The following is a 15,023-nucleotide window of genomic DNA, read 5'->3' as shown; positions in this document are numbered from 1 at the left end:
AGATCTATCAGAAGCGATGAATAGACAAAACAACAATGTAATTTATAGGGATGCACGAAATAATCGGTGAACATATCGGAATCAGACGATATTAGCTAATAATGCCAACATTAGTATCGGCCGATGTCTAGATTAATGCCGATGTACAAAACCGATGTCAAAGCTTACGTGCATACCTATTTACAGTGGGGCAAAATAGTATTTAGTCAGCCACCAATTGTGCAAGTTCTCCAACTTAAAAAGATGTGGCCTGTAATTTTCATCATAGGAACACTTCAAGTATGACAGACAAAATGAGAGAGAAAAAAATCCAGAAAATCACATTGTAGGATTTTTTATGAATTTATTTGCAAATTATGGTGGAAAATAAGTATTTGGTCAATAACAAACGTTTCTCAATACTTTGTTATATACCCTTTGTTGGCAATGACAGAGGTCAAACGTTTTCTGTTATCTTCACAAGGTTCACACACACTGTTGCTGGTATTTTGGCCCATTCCTCCATGTAGATCTCCTCTAGAGCATTGATGTTTTGGGGCTGTTGCTGGGCAACACAGACTTTCAACTCCCTCCAAAGAGTTTCTATGGGGTTGAGATCTGGATACTGGCTAGGCCACTCCAGGACCTTGAAATGCTTCTTACGAAGCCACTCCTTCGTTGCCCGGGCGGTGTGTTTGGGATCATTGTCATGCTGAAAGACCCAGCCACATTTCATCTTCAATGCCCTTGCTAATGGAAGGAGGTTTTCACTCAAAATCTCACAATACATGGCCCCATTCATTCTTTCCTTTACACGGATCAGTCGTCCTGGTCCCTTTGCAGAAAAACAGCCCCAAAGCATGATGTTTCCACCCCCCATACTTCACAGTAGGTATGGTGTTCTTTGGATGCAACTCAGCATTCTTTGTCCTCCAAACACGACGAGTTGAGTTTTTACCAAAAAGTTATATTTTGGTTTCATCTGACCATATGACATTCTCCCAATCTTCTTCTGGATCATCCAAATGCACATCTGGCACTGCAGGATTTGAGTCCCTGGCGGCGTAGTGTGTTACTGATGGTAGGCTTTGTTAGGTGTCTTTTATACTGATAACAAGTTCAAATAGGTGCCATTAATACAGGTAACGAGTGGAGGACAGAGGAGCCTCTTAAATAAGAAGTTACAGGTCTGTGAGAGCCAGAAATCTTGCTTGTTTGTAGGTGACCAAATACTTATTTTCCACCATAATTTGCAAATAAATTCATTAAAAAAACCTACAATGGGATTTTCTGGATTTTTTCCCCCTCATTTTGTCTGTCATAGTTGAAGTGTACATATGATGAAAATGACAGGCCTCTCTCATCTTTTTAAGTGGGAGAACTTGCACAATTGGTGGCTGACTAAAAACTTTTTTGCCCCACAGCGTCATTACATGATGTAATGACGCCATGTAAAAATGTTGTGCTTACAAGTGCTGCACAGCATTCCTAACCTAGCCCACAATGTCTGCTATGTGGATTTAGCAGTCAACAAGTTGAGCAGTCATTTGAAAGAGTAAGAACATTTCAAAGGAGAAATCCATCAAAGCCAAGATAATGGAATTCATTGCCCATGACAATCAACTGTTCTCTGTCATGGGTGATGTTGGCTTTCGCCAACTGGTCGAGCACCGGTACACATTACCAAGTGTGCTATTTTACAGATGTTGCCCTGCCGGAGTTACACAGTAATAGCGTCACTGCTATTCACGACATGCATACTATGGAACGCCGTTTGGGTTGTGTCAATAAAGATACAGTAGCACTGTCAAAGCTGTACAAAAAAAGTCTGCAAACAAGCAAACAGCGGCCACGATCGATGTGTTTACAATATCGCAATGGTAATAACGCATAATTTGTTTGACCACAACTTCTGGGGTGGCTAGCTTTAGCTTGGTACATAGCTAGCACCTATACAACCAGCCTGAAAACAATGACCAGTAGAAACTGCAGTCATTTTTATTATTCTAGACAATGATTTAGGAATCCGTGTGAGGTTGCCACTTGTTTGCCTATTGAAATTGAACTTTAGTTCATGAAAATAAATAGCTAGCCAGCTACTTAACCCTGTTGCCCAAAGCTAACGTTATAAGCAGCCAGCTAGCTTCATCTGGCTAGTGAAGCTCGACCGGACCGGGTTATGTGTTGTGAAGCTAGCCACAATAAGGATCAGGCACTAGGGTTGCAGACTTGGAAATTTTCCATGGGAAGTTAAGCCTGGGAATTTTGCTTAAATTCATAAAAAAAAGTTAGCTTATAACAGTGAACCTTTTTTGCGGGATACACAAGGCAATTCTAGGACTTGTGGCATATTTTGGTTAAACTATCGCCAATTCAATGGAATTGCAACCCTCTGCATGCACAGTGCATTTTCCCATCACATGTACAGCTGATTCTCAAGATCTTGCACACCAATGAGATGCTATTGAGCCCATACTACTACACTGTCTGAGTCAAGGACTACATGCTTTCTGTTAAGTTTTGATTACAATACTGGGTGGGGTGAATATATTTTATATGACATACATGATTTTTTGTTAACTAGTAAATAGTAGCCTACAGCAAAGTGTGTTTAAATCATTTCTAACTTGTTCATTTCTGCTAGTTAGTTTTTGCTACCATGTGGGTTTTAGCTTGCTTGAGCCTGCTAACTGAGGAGTGTTAATTATGTTTCATTTTAAAACATTTATCTTACAAAGGAGATGTTTAATCTAACTGCTTAACTATTTATCTGTACATGGAATTGTATTTGTTTTGACTAAAATCTTTACAGGAAAATGCCACGGGCACTCTCTGATGTGTGGTGACATTTCACTGCAGCTAATGTAGAAGGAAAAGCTGTGCACATTTGCAAATACTGTGCCAAATCATATGTGAAGAATACAACAAAGATGCAGAATCATCTGGCAAAGTGCATGAAGTTCCCTCAGCGCTCACAACAAGCAACCTCTGACAAAAAGTCCCTCTACCTCTATTTGAGGTGAAAATGATGAATCAGACACCTTATGCATACACAGACAGCTGTGTATGTAACTGGTTCACCTCTGATGCTCACAGGCAATGTGTATTGGAAGAGATTTCGGAATGTTCTTTGCCCAGCATACACCCCTCCAAACAGACATGCTTTATCTACTAATTTGCTGGATGCAGCGTTCAACAGAGTTCAAGTGAAGGTCAAGCAAATCATAGAGAAAGCAGACTGTATTGCAATCATCTATGATGGGTGGTCGAATGTTGTTGGGCAAGGAACAATTAACTACATCATCTCCACCCAACCAGTATTCTACAAGAGCACAAGGGACAACAGACACATCGCAGATGAGCTGAAGGCAGTCATCAATGACCTTGGACCGCAGAAGGTATTTGCACTGGTGACAGACAATGCTGCAAACATGAAGGCTGCTTGGTCTAAAGTGCAGGAGTCCTACCCTCACATCACACCCATTGGTTGTGCTGCCCATGCATTGAATCTGCTCCTCAAGGACAACATGGCACTGAAAACAATGGATATACTCTACAAGAGAGCCAAGGAAATAGTTAAGTATGTGAAGGGTCATCAAGTTATAGCGGCAATCTACCTCACCAAGCAAAGCGAGAAGAATAAGAGCACCACATTGAAGCTGCCAAGCAACACCTGTTGGGGTGGTGTTGTCATCACGTTTGACAGTCTCCTGGAGGGGAAGGGAGTCTCTGCAAGAAATGGCCATATCAGTCTGCTGATATGGACAGCCCCATCAAGAGGATCCTCCTGGAGGATGTATTTTGGGAGCGTGGTAAGCAGCCTGAAACCTATAGCAGTAGCCATTGCACGGATTGAGGGAGACAATGCCATCCTGTCTGATGTTCAGACTCTGCTTGCGGATGTAAGAGAAGAAATCTGTACTTCCCACTTCACTGTTGCTCCAAGCAGAGGAAACTGCAGTTCTGAAATACATCAAAAAGCGTGAAGACTTCTGCCTGAAACCTATACTTTGTGGATCTGTGGCTCTTTCCCTGTTGCCTCCATCATCCTCCAAATCCCACCAACATCAACCGCCTCAGAGTGCAACTGGTCCATGTTTGGGAACACACACCAAAGCATGCAACAGGCTGACCAATACAATGGTTGAAAAATTGGTGGCCATCCAGGCAAATCTGATGGTTTTGGAGCCTGATAATGAGCCATCCTCAACAAGGTTGGAAAGTGACCGTGAATATTAGGCCTCAGAGTCTGATGTTCAAGAGGTGGACATTTAGGAGGTCTAGGGAGACGACATGGAAGCCTGAGAGGAGAGCTTTAGTTTAGACTATCATTTTACAAATGTATGTTGAAAATGTTTTTGGGAGATGCGATGGATCATTGGGGATCATTCAATATTCCCTTTCTTTTGTTGTTCAGTGAAATCATCCCATGTGAAGAGTCAACTCATTTATTCAAAAGTTAAATTCGTAACTAAATCGTTTTTAAAATTTATTTTGGAAGGATTTAAACATTTGCAATTATGTCTACTTATGATAAGGTAAAATGTTTATGTTTCTGTCTCCATATGATACGGTAAATATATCCAATGTAAAAAAAACATCCACATTTAAAGGGTATTAATATTAATTTGCATATATTTCTGTTATTCCCACGGAGATTTCCACCTCTGAATATTCCCCAAAATGTGCAACCCTATTAGGCACAATAGTGGAATTTGCGTTCAAAATAAAAGTATGTCATGTCATTGACAATGATGCAAATTAATACAAATAGTAGCAGAATTATGCCATACTTTTATTTTGAAGGCTAACCGCAAAGTCCACTATTGTGGCTAATCCTTATTGTGGCTAGCTTCACATAGATGAGTCCAAACCACCATTAATCAATTAATAACTGTCTTATAAATTAGGGTTATTTTAGATGACACCTAGATTGTCGTTTTGCTATGTTTTTGGGGAAAAACATTGTTTGCATCCATGAGCTAGCTAGCTAGCTTTTTTTTTATGACCAGCCCTGTAGGTGCGCGAGACAACTTTACCAGCATCACAGCACACATATGACATATGAAAAACAAGTGATAGTGTAGTAACTACGTAAAAAAAATGTATGAACGCATTAAATTATTATGTGACGTGCAATCAAATTTAGGTCCTGTTTGGCCAACAAGCTTATTTGATACGTCAAAGTGTTATTTGTATCTTTTTTGACACGCAAAGACCCAAAAGGCGTTCCAGATAAATCCTGGTTGAGAATGAAACGACTGAACAAATGAACAAAGAAACAGCACAGCAAGTAAGTGAAAGAAATAGGTTTTGATTATGATTTACTGGTAATGGGGACATACGCAAATGCCAACAAAATAACTTTTTGGTCAGTGTGGTGTGTGTGTAACACTTATTTCACTAGGCAAGTCGGTTAAGAACAAATGACAGCCTACCCCGGCCAAACCCGGACGAAGCGGAGCCAATTGTGTGCCGCCCTATGGGAATCCCAATCACGGCCGGATGTGATACAGCCTGGATTCGAACCAGGGACTTTCGTGGCGCCTCTTGCACTGAGATGCAGTGCCTTAGACCGCTGCGTCCGTGTGTGTGTGTTAACTATTTAACTGCAATATAATGCTTAAAAGGCCATAAAAAAACATTGATAATCGGTATCGTTTTTTTTGGCAAGAAAAATATCAGATATCGGTGCATCACTAGTAATTTAACCAATTGACTGGCTAGAAATCAGGGCATTCATCAGCAAAGACACAGTGCAAGCTGACAGTACTTTGGACAACCAAATTTAACTAAAAATGATTGATGAAATCACATTCTGTCAGCTGTATGGTGATTTGTGATTCCTAACTTACATTTTACCGGTACTACCAGTAGTAGTAGGCCAATCGATAACGCCACGACAGAATGCGTTTGAAGTGATGATGCGCCGCCGAGAACAGCTAGCATGTCCAGCAAAGTACATTGCCAGTGGCACGCACACACTTCATGCCGATCAGCAGGTGGGGACTTTTAATTGAACAGTACAAACAATCAGAATGGAGAAAGACCCATTAAAATCACTTAAAATGTATGTGTTGCTACCCTTGGGCCAGACAATACTCATAAAGCATATTTAGAACTTGTATTATTCAAAAACATACAATACTATCAAAAACCCAACACTTTTTTAAATACCATGATATGATCTTTGGCCATGTCGCCCAACCCTACTTCTACCATGGGCAAATACATAGGCCTAAATACATTTTTGTTCAAATCAAAAGGGGTGAAGTCAAAAAAGTGATTGAAATCACATGGAATGACCCAGAGAAGAAGGGAAGCATGTAGTTTTGTGCAGTTTTAATTGGGCCATTAGGCCATCAGGGAGCACAGGCCACAGCACACTGAACTTTAGACTATAGGTCGGGTTCAACCCATGGGTATACTCACTCCTCTCCTCATACACAATACAGCGCACCTGGTTTTGTAAACACTGTGCCAGTGGTTTCTGCCTTTGAAGTCTCTTAATCGCTCAGGTTCCTCCACGACAAGGGAAAAAAGCTACAGAAATACACAACAGAAAATGGGAAAACACAATTGGGTTTGAAAAGAATTCAGAGTTTCCTCTGTTCCTCTAATCTCAAACGTTGAGATTTCAACCAGCTGTCTGAGGTACTACCAAGCTGGGGCAATTAGTTGACAGTAGGGATGTTGTTTTTTTAAACACAAAAATAAAAGCCAGTGTCTGAATAGGCTAACTGGCATAGAGAGAAGTAAAACTCTGAGGAACCAGCAAACCAGTGGTGTGTTTCTGTGTTCCACAATTCACCCAATGATATATGACGCATATGGTTCCACTTCCAGACTGGTTTGGTGGCTTCAGCACAGGAGCGAATGGGGCCCGTGTGTCAGTCGAGCCACTCCCTGCTGAGACTGCCAGTGGTCAGGCTTCCTCTCGACCCTGTCCTGACCTCTAGGATCTGGGCAACTCGCCTGTCTGAAGTTAGGCCTGGAGGGATGAAACACTTTGGCCTTTAACATCCTACTGAGGAGCCATGACAAGTTCAGGCAGGAGTCCGGTAAATTAGCCCATTGCCCTTGTCCTTAGCCCATCTTTCCCCCCCTCCCTTTTTAATCAAAGTTTATTTGGAGATTTGTAAATCATTTTCTCCTCTGGATTCTCTTCAGGCCATGTACATTGTTGAATGGGGTCGATTTTTCCTGCTTCTCCAATGTGGCTGGCTGGTCCATGTTTATCTTATGTGAGGGGGTGGGGGGTAAAAAAAAACATTCAGGAATGGAGCATTCTGGGAGGAAAGTGAACAAAGGTATTGTTTCAGGTGTGTTCCAAGCGAGTTTAAGTTCAGAGGGAGGCACTGCCCCTTGGTTTGAGATGGGGGAGAGATGGATTGAGGTGGAGGGAGGGGATGTTGGCTTGAGGGCATGAAACGGGAGGGTGTGTGCGTCTGAGTGTACTTGGCCTTGGCAGACTAGGCTTACACTATCAAAACAGCCAGCAACGGTGTTGTTTTAGTCAGCCAAATGTCACCCTTCAGCTCTTCCTCCAGTCAGGATTCCAGGAAAGAGACCAGTGTGTGTGTGTGTGTGTGTGTCCACATAAGCGACAGCTCAAGTATATGCCAAACCAAGATGTACAATACCTGCAACCCGAAAACATGAGCAACAACAACTGCTTCTACAGAAAACCACAATAGCAGATCATTTAGATGTATGAATAAAGCTGTGATTGCTCAGACAGATTTCAAGTGTCTGACTGGAACAGATTATTCATCATGAGCTGAAGTCTTCAGAGAAGCCAGACATTAACCGCCTGAGGGGGTCTGAACAATACAAAGTAATAACATCAGTAATACCAACAGGTTCTGCTTCCATCTCGCCAACTCAATAGTCTGACAGGATAAATCCCAAACCCAGTGCGCCTATGAAAACACACTGCAGATCCGTACATATAGATTTGCATAATCATCAGAAATAGGCCTACATTTAGGCCTAACCAGAGAAACAGATGTAGCTTTATGCACATTATGGTCTGTAGCCTACAGAACTAACCAGCCATACCTCTATTGGTTGTTTCCTGTTTTCCTGGCAACTTGGCCTCTATATTGATTGGTTAGACGCAAAATTAGGACATAGAAGGATCTAGAATATAGGCGGAGGAAATTGCCATATGCTCCAAGTGGCTAGGTGCTAGGACAGCCTAAATCAAGGCCAAAAATGTATACACATACCTTGGTAATAACTTACAGCAGGACTATTTCTTAGTCCACAATATGGTCTTACATAATGCAACATTTCCTACTTAAAATGCAACCAGCAAACCATAATCATGTCATACTTTCAGTTGGCACTGGCAGTATCTAACATTTGCAACAATGAGCCAATTTTCTTGGAGTGGAATGCCCTGGAAAACTGATTAAAGTGGGGCACCGTGCCCCTAAAATAAGGTTATCATTGCTGGGAAGGACAAAAATCTGAGTGGGTGGCTTTTATCCATTCATGTTATTGAGTACCCTCCTCTGGGTCAACCTCCAAATTCATAAACTAGATAATTGTTGTGTTAGCCTCCTTCTAGGGTTGTGCCAATACCACACACATATGTCTGGAAGGGGGCTGATAGGATTCCACAAAGATCTAAAGGGTCAATGGGGGGGAGGGGAGGTCTTGCTTTGTCAATTGTGTGGCATATCAAAACAAATAGGAGTGAAAACAGGCAGTGAGAGGACTCACACTTTCAGTAGCACATTCTCCCAGTCCTACACCATATATCATACAGGCTAGAGAGAGGCCATGTACTCTGAGTGAACAGCTCTCCATTAAATTGGGTATAACATGGACCCAGGCCTGAGCTAGCCGAGCCATCGGTCCAACTTAGCAGCAGACGGGGCGCTCATCACCCTCTATTCATAAAATGTCTCTCTGACTCCAACATGTGGGCTGCAATGGGGACAGGGGCGTGGGGGACCCAGTCGGGCCAATATGTGCAATCAGTAGACTTTTTTCTCTCTACGCTCCACAGTCAGGGCTAGTCCCGCTTGTGTGTATTTAACCTCCTGAAACCATTTCCCAAAAAGCACGTCACCCAGACCCGGAACTCTCTTGAAATTCAGTCAATGAATTTGCAATCTGCAGAGGCCCCAGTACAGCAGCAGAGCACAACAGTCAAGGCCTCACTAGCTCAGCTACACCAAGAGTGTACTGTGTAGAGTACCCACCCATAAGGACAGCAAACAATCATCAGGAAGATAAACTCCCCCTCACCACAAGACAAACACTGGTGAGATTATTTGATCTTGGAGCAAGTTCACACATCAGAAAATGACAGCATTGAAGTGCTGAGATCACATATGATGCAAGGATATGCAATTTAACACAATATATAATGGAAACCTACAGATCTTGTAACACACTAACCAGGGATTGAGCAGGTTAGTGTGCAATTAAAGGGATTCACATGAACACAGTTCCTTGTTGACAAATGGATGGGACAAAATTACAGTATCTGCACTGACGTTAGACAGTGTACAAGCACATAGGAGACGGTTGAGATCATGGCATGGCAAAACCTTGATGTGTTGATAATGAATACAATGATTATATTGTTTATTGTTTTTTTTCTAGCGGCCTTGTGTATATCGCTAAATCACAATTTAGGCGAAATTAAAAGTGTGCAATTATTTAGCAAACTAGCTTGGTTGGTTTATGCTAAAGAAAGTACATAATTTTGATGAAACAATTAGTAGAAAACATCGCGCCTGCAACTGCCAGTGCCTGCGCCATTATGAAAACCTCGCCATAAGTGACTAAATTGGAAATGTATCAAAAATGATTACAATGTAATCTATGCGACAACGCATTTTCTTGGTTAACGTTGAAGGATTGCGAAAATGGTTCCCCTCTCACACGATTGCGATCATTCGATAGAATTGCCTGGGTGTGTACATTATGCACGATTAAGTTTAGAATGCGGTGGCGCAGAGATGCATTATATAGTGGGCAATACAGCAAGCTTGCAAACTACGTTTTTAGACGGCCTATATGCCAGTAGACTGACTAGGGGTAATTTGGATACTCAATCAAGAGCTTCGGTGAATAAGGCTTGACATTGACACAATTCTATCTGGTACAGTTAAATGCTATTACCAATGTTTTATGATTTGGTCTCGCCAGCTGCATTTTCCCTCGCACTCTCCCATAATTTACGAATATCATGGCTCATCTTGACTGGCTAGTTGTAGATTACTATAATGGTGTACTTGGCAGCAGAACATTCAGCTAATGCAGTAAAAGAGTAGCAAACCTAACGTTACCAACACTGTCTGTAACTGACGTTGGAACTTGGATTTTAAATTAAGGTAGACCCGGCTATGGAACATAACATAAAAAAAAAATGTTGTGCATTACTACGAATGCGAGATAACTGGTGTGTACGTTACCTAACAAGTTAAACGTTAAATTATGTTACACGATTTCAAAGTTATTTTTTACTACGGAGTTAAAAGTAACAAAGAAAAAAGGAGGAACCTACCACGTGATGAGGAGCCGAGTCCGGGTTTAAAAAAAATAATTTTAGAAACAAATCCCGCACTTTGATAGTAATTTCATCAAGGAAACAAAATATGTGGGAAAACAAATAATTCGAGAATGCCCCTTCACAAAATCCGTCTCGTGCGTTCAAATTGGGTAACCCCGTGTTGCTCCCGGAATCACGAAATGGGCGAAACAACGAGTAGTTGAGAAACGGAGTCAGCTTGCTCTCTTCTCTTTGTAATTATTAATGCTCAATCTAGTTTATTTCAAAGGCTGTTTTATTCAAATCGAATTGGTCTTGTCATATTTCCCAACGCCATTTATCGACGACTTGTTATGTATTTTCCCCGATAATCCGTTTTTATTGTTGCCGTTTTAGGGAGAGCGTCACACAGAAAATGGCGGCTCGCTCCTCTCCCTCGGATTTCAAGTCTGACAAAACAGAACCCGAGAGCAAAGCCGCGGCGGGAGACATTCCTCACACTCGCCACTAGTGGAACGTCAGCATGTCTCCGCTAGAGGGAGCCAAAGTCAAGCTTTCCATTTTCTACATGTCTGAAACTGGGTTGCTGTGTCTTCCATCATGGCTCAATTAAATCGTGACTTGCAGTTATTACATTTCACGCAAGAGCCGAAATGGATACAGTTTCATTATAACTCCGAATCAAAAACGTGATTCTGGAGGATTGGAGAAAGTGAATGGTTATGGGATCATAACCAGGACACACGGTTAGTTATAAATATCTATGATACTACCCTGCAATATGATAGCATGTGCGTCAAAGCATTCCCCTATGGGAAACACTCTTTTCACACCAATTCGATACCAAAGTGACTTTTTAATAGCAGGTTAGGATAATTAATGTAGCGGGTTAAGGTTAGGAAAATAGTTTGAGAAAATGGTTTCGAAAATCACCTTGTATCTAAGTGTCATTAAAAGAGTGTGTACCATTCCCCCAATAGAGGAAATATATGGGTGTTGTATAGAATTATAATGTAATAAAGCCAGGGGGAACCGAAGAACACAACACCATTTCTGCAATGCAACAGAGGGCACAGACGGGCAACATAGCTGACCGATTCTGTTGCAAAACCTTTTGCAACAGAAATTGTTTGCTCCAAACGAAAACTAGAGTTTCTTCTGGAAAAAATCAGGTAGGTCTCTCCCCGTTTGTTTTGCTTCCGTTTGGTTCTTAAACAGTAAACAATTTATGTTGCAAGACAATGAATACACCCCTGCCTTCTCAACAAACCCCAATATGGAACAAAAAAAAACTTCCCCTGGCCCCGTACCATTTTTGTGTGCAGATCTGAAGGTAACAGATTGGTCACAGTTACACGGGTAGCCTATAGAGAGCAATTGTTATGGCATCACTTTGTAGGCACTAACTCTGCCATGGTTCATTGGACAAAATCTGAGTTTTGTAGGGTTTTTGGATAAACCCAGAAAATTAGGTCTGTGGTAGGCTTAGGAGATCTTAAACATTTTGTTCTATGAGAATCTATATAAGCTAACGTCACTTTTTGTGAATTTTGAAGAATTTACGATAATAAATTTTAAAAAGCATAAAAAAGGCTTCATAATTCATAAAGGTCATGTTAACTGACTGATATTATCTCATATAACAAAGATCTCCTAAAGCCTGTGTTAACCTCAGACCTTATTTTCAGTGTTTATCCCAAAGCCTTATTCTTTAACCCATAAGAATTGCTGAATGAACCAGAGGTAACTCATTCCCAGTTTTTAGGACTACAAGCTGGCGATCTCTATATAAGCAAAGGATGGTCCTGTGACCTCTAGGAAAATCTAATTTACAATCCTTCACTATATTACTTACAAATTCCGTTCCTTTCATTTGGTAAATGCAAAACTACTTACGGTTTCAAACAACAATCAACATCTATATAAGGATGTCATATCCCCTGCCTTTTGATCACCGCCATTGATATTCCACCTGTTCTGCAACTGTTCACTCTACTAATGTGCTATTCTGCCATCTAGTGGTCTTTAGTAGAGTTAACACCCCCTATATTGGATAAATCACCCCTCCCTCCACCTGTGTCAGCATCTGACTCCAGCACCATATTTCTGTAGCAATCTTTAGGTTGCTATGCCAGACAGTGACACAATATTATAGTGATACATCATTTCAGATTATAGTGAAATGTCAACATAGTCATTTATGGAACAATGCACATTTGGCTATCTGTCCAAAGTTATTAAACCAAGCTCTATGCATGAAATAGCTCTATGCATGATGATGACACATAATCAATACTGTATCATGAAACACATGTTGTGTATACATACCTTGCAATAGCAAAGTTCACCTCCCACCAAATCCATCCTTAGGGGAAAAATATCCACTGTGTATTCCAGGTACACTACATTCAGAAAGTATTCAAACCCCTTCACCTTTTCCACATTTTGTTGCATTACAGCCTTATTCTAAAATGTATTAAATCGTCCCCACCCTCTCAGTCTACACACAATACTACATAATGACAAAGCAAACATTTTTTTTTAGAAACTCTATTTTTTGTAAGTTTATTTGTGTTTTTATACATTTGCAAACATTTCTAAAAACCTGTTTTAGCTTTGTCATTATGGGGTATTGGGTTTAGGTTGAGGGGGGGAAATGATTTAATACATTTTAGAACAAGGCGTAACAAACGTAACAAAATGCGGAAAAAGTGAAGGGGTTTGAATACTTTTCAAATGCACTGTAACTTCCACATGGTAATCCCTCCAGTTCTTTGTCCAAGGGACCTGTACACACAGACAAATTGCATTATAAATCAATAATATATAATAATATACCTCAAATCATTTGACTGACACAGGCCTACTTGGTATGGCACTACAAAAGATGTCTAAAAACACTATTTGTACAGAACATTGATTTATTTTTGTTCTGAGTCTATATGACAATCATAATATAGCAAAGAATGACCTGGCATTGTGCCATATTCTAAAATTATTCTGCAAATTATCTTATTGAATTTTGGTGAACATTTACGTGCAGCTACAGTAACACTAGACTAGGGCACAATCTCCCAGTCTTTTAAATTAAGAATAAACTGTATTGATATCAGACTCAATACTCTTGTTAGCTTGACTGATTTTATTGTGGAACGGGCTGTAGCCCATAATCAACTATGTTGGCTAGCTAATAGCTAGCGAACTGGCTAACAAACTCCACGGCCCTTGTTCTAAGTAACTTAGCTAGCGCGGCTAGCATAACTTGCTAGCAATCCTTGCGCTAAAATCTATTACTACTTTATAAACGTAGCAAACCATACACAATATCACGCACTGTGATTTACTGTGCGAAATTATAATGTAAATGTTTCACAATGTTATCACAATTATTATTTACTATATAGTGTATATAATCTTGCAAGTGTGTGTCTACTGTACGACACCCGAAGTACGATAGCTAGCTAACGTTAGCTAGATACACTATTTGGCCTGTTGACTGCAACCCCACAGTAACGTTCGCAGTTTTACCTTTGCATTTCAAACTGGATCATTAAATAAATCAATAACATACAAGATAACACACCTCAATCCCATCTCTATTCATTTTATCTTCTAATATAATCCGTTTTGTAAAATTGCCTAAAATAAACTGAGTTTTAACATGACAGAGTCAAGACTTCATGTTCACTTACCTGCACAACTCAACCAGTCTTGAACCGGAATTACCCGCCTGCCTAGCCCTGTGATTCGTCAATTTGGTTATGCAGCGATGGCGATTGGTTTATTTATCTTATAGTCTGCACGGATGGACGTCCTGTTGAAAGTAAATAAATGGAAGTTTACCAGTTGTTGTCGTCATTAATATACAAGCTCAATAACTGCAATACTTTAAAATAAAATTATTTGGTTAGACTAAATAGTTAGCCAATTACTCAACGTCAATTTGACCAAATGATCCCGGTCTCCACCAAATCATTTGCCACAAATTACTTTGTATTTAGTCTCCAAATTTCAACCCATCAATTGGCTAAACGGAGCATAATTTGTACCTAGTAATAGCCACTGAGAACAGTCGAAGCTTTAAGCAACCTAATACGGCGTTAGATGTGTTGACAAGCCGATGCTGGGTCACAACCGAATCAGTAATTTGAAGGGTCTTTTCTTCAGGCTGCTGTAGTGTAATATTACATTGCTGGACTAAAATGGCATTATCCAGAGATAATGGTGCTAGCCTATGTGGTTGTATGACTAGCCCCACTCACAGAGGTCTTTCTGTCCTTCTACATAAGACTAACCTTTCTAACCTACATACACTGGTTCCACAGCAGATGCTCATCCCAGTTCTTCTCTGTTCCAGGTCCTCAATTGTGAAAATATCATCCCACTGCCGTCAAAACCACTGAATTATCTTGCTTCATCTCCTGTCCGGAAACAATCTAGGTTTCCCCCACTTATAAATCATGAACTAATCATTAGTGTTCTCAATGCAATTCATTATGAGACTTGTGATAGAAATCCATACTTCACATTT

The 15,023-nt window shown here is 40.6% G+C and overlaps 1 protein-coding gene across 6 annotated transcripts in view; it reads right to left on the bottom strand.

The window, feature by feature from the left end:
- The window catches only part of LOC139364574 (KAT8 regulatory NSL complex subunit 1-like), a 77,430-nt gene extending 63,231 nt beyond the window's left edge, over positions 1 to 14,199 (bottom strand). For 2 of the 6 annotated variants that reach the window (XM_071101419.1, XM_071101420.1), the window contains exon 1: positions 12,821 to 13,106. The gene's annotated coding sequence lies outside the window, so the exon portion shown is untranslated. Of the gene's footprint in view, positions 1 to 10,507; positions 10,945 to 12,820; positions 13,280 to 14,184 lie in introns of those variants that run through there. The other 4 variants (XM_071101418.1, XM_071101417.1, XM_071101422.1 and 1 more) reach the window with 3 other exon arrangements.
- Between the last annotated feature and the right edge of the window lie 824 nt (positions 14,200 to 15,023).

This window comes from Oncorhynchus clarkii, chromosome 13, assembly GCF_045791955.1.
Source record: "Oncorhynchus clarkii lewisi isolate Uvic-CL-2024 chromosome 13, UVic_Ocla_1.0, whole genome shotgun sequence".
Lineage (NCBI taxonomy): Eukaryota > Metazoa > Chordata > Actinopteri > Salmoniformes > Salmonidae > Oncorhynchus > Oncorhynchus clarkii.
Note: the sequence above shows the minus strand (reverse complement) of the source record. Positions and strands in the feature narration are given on the sequence as shown.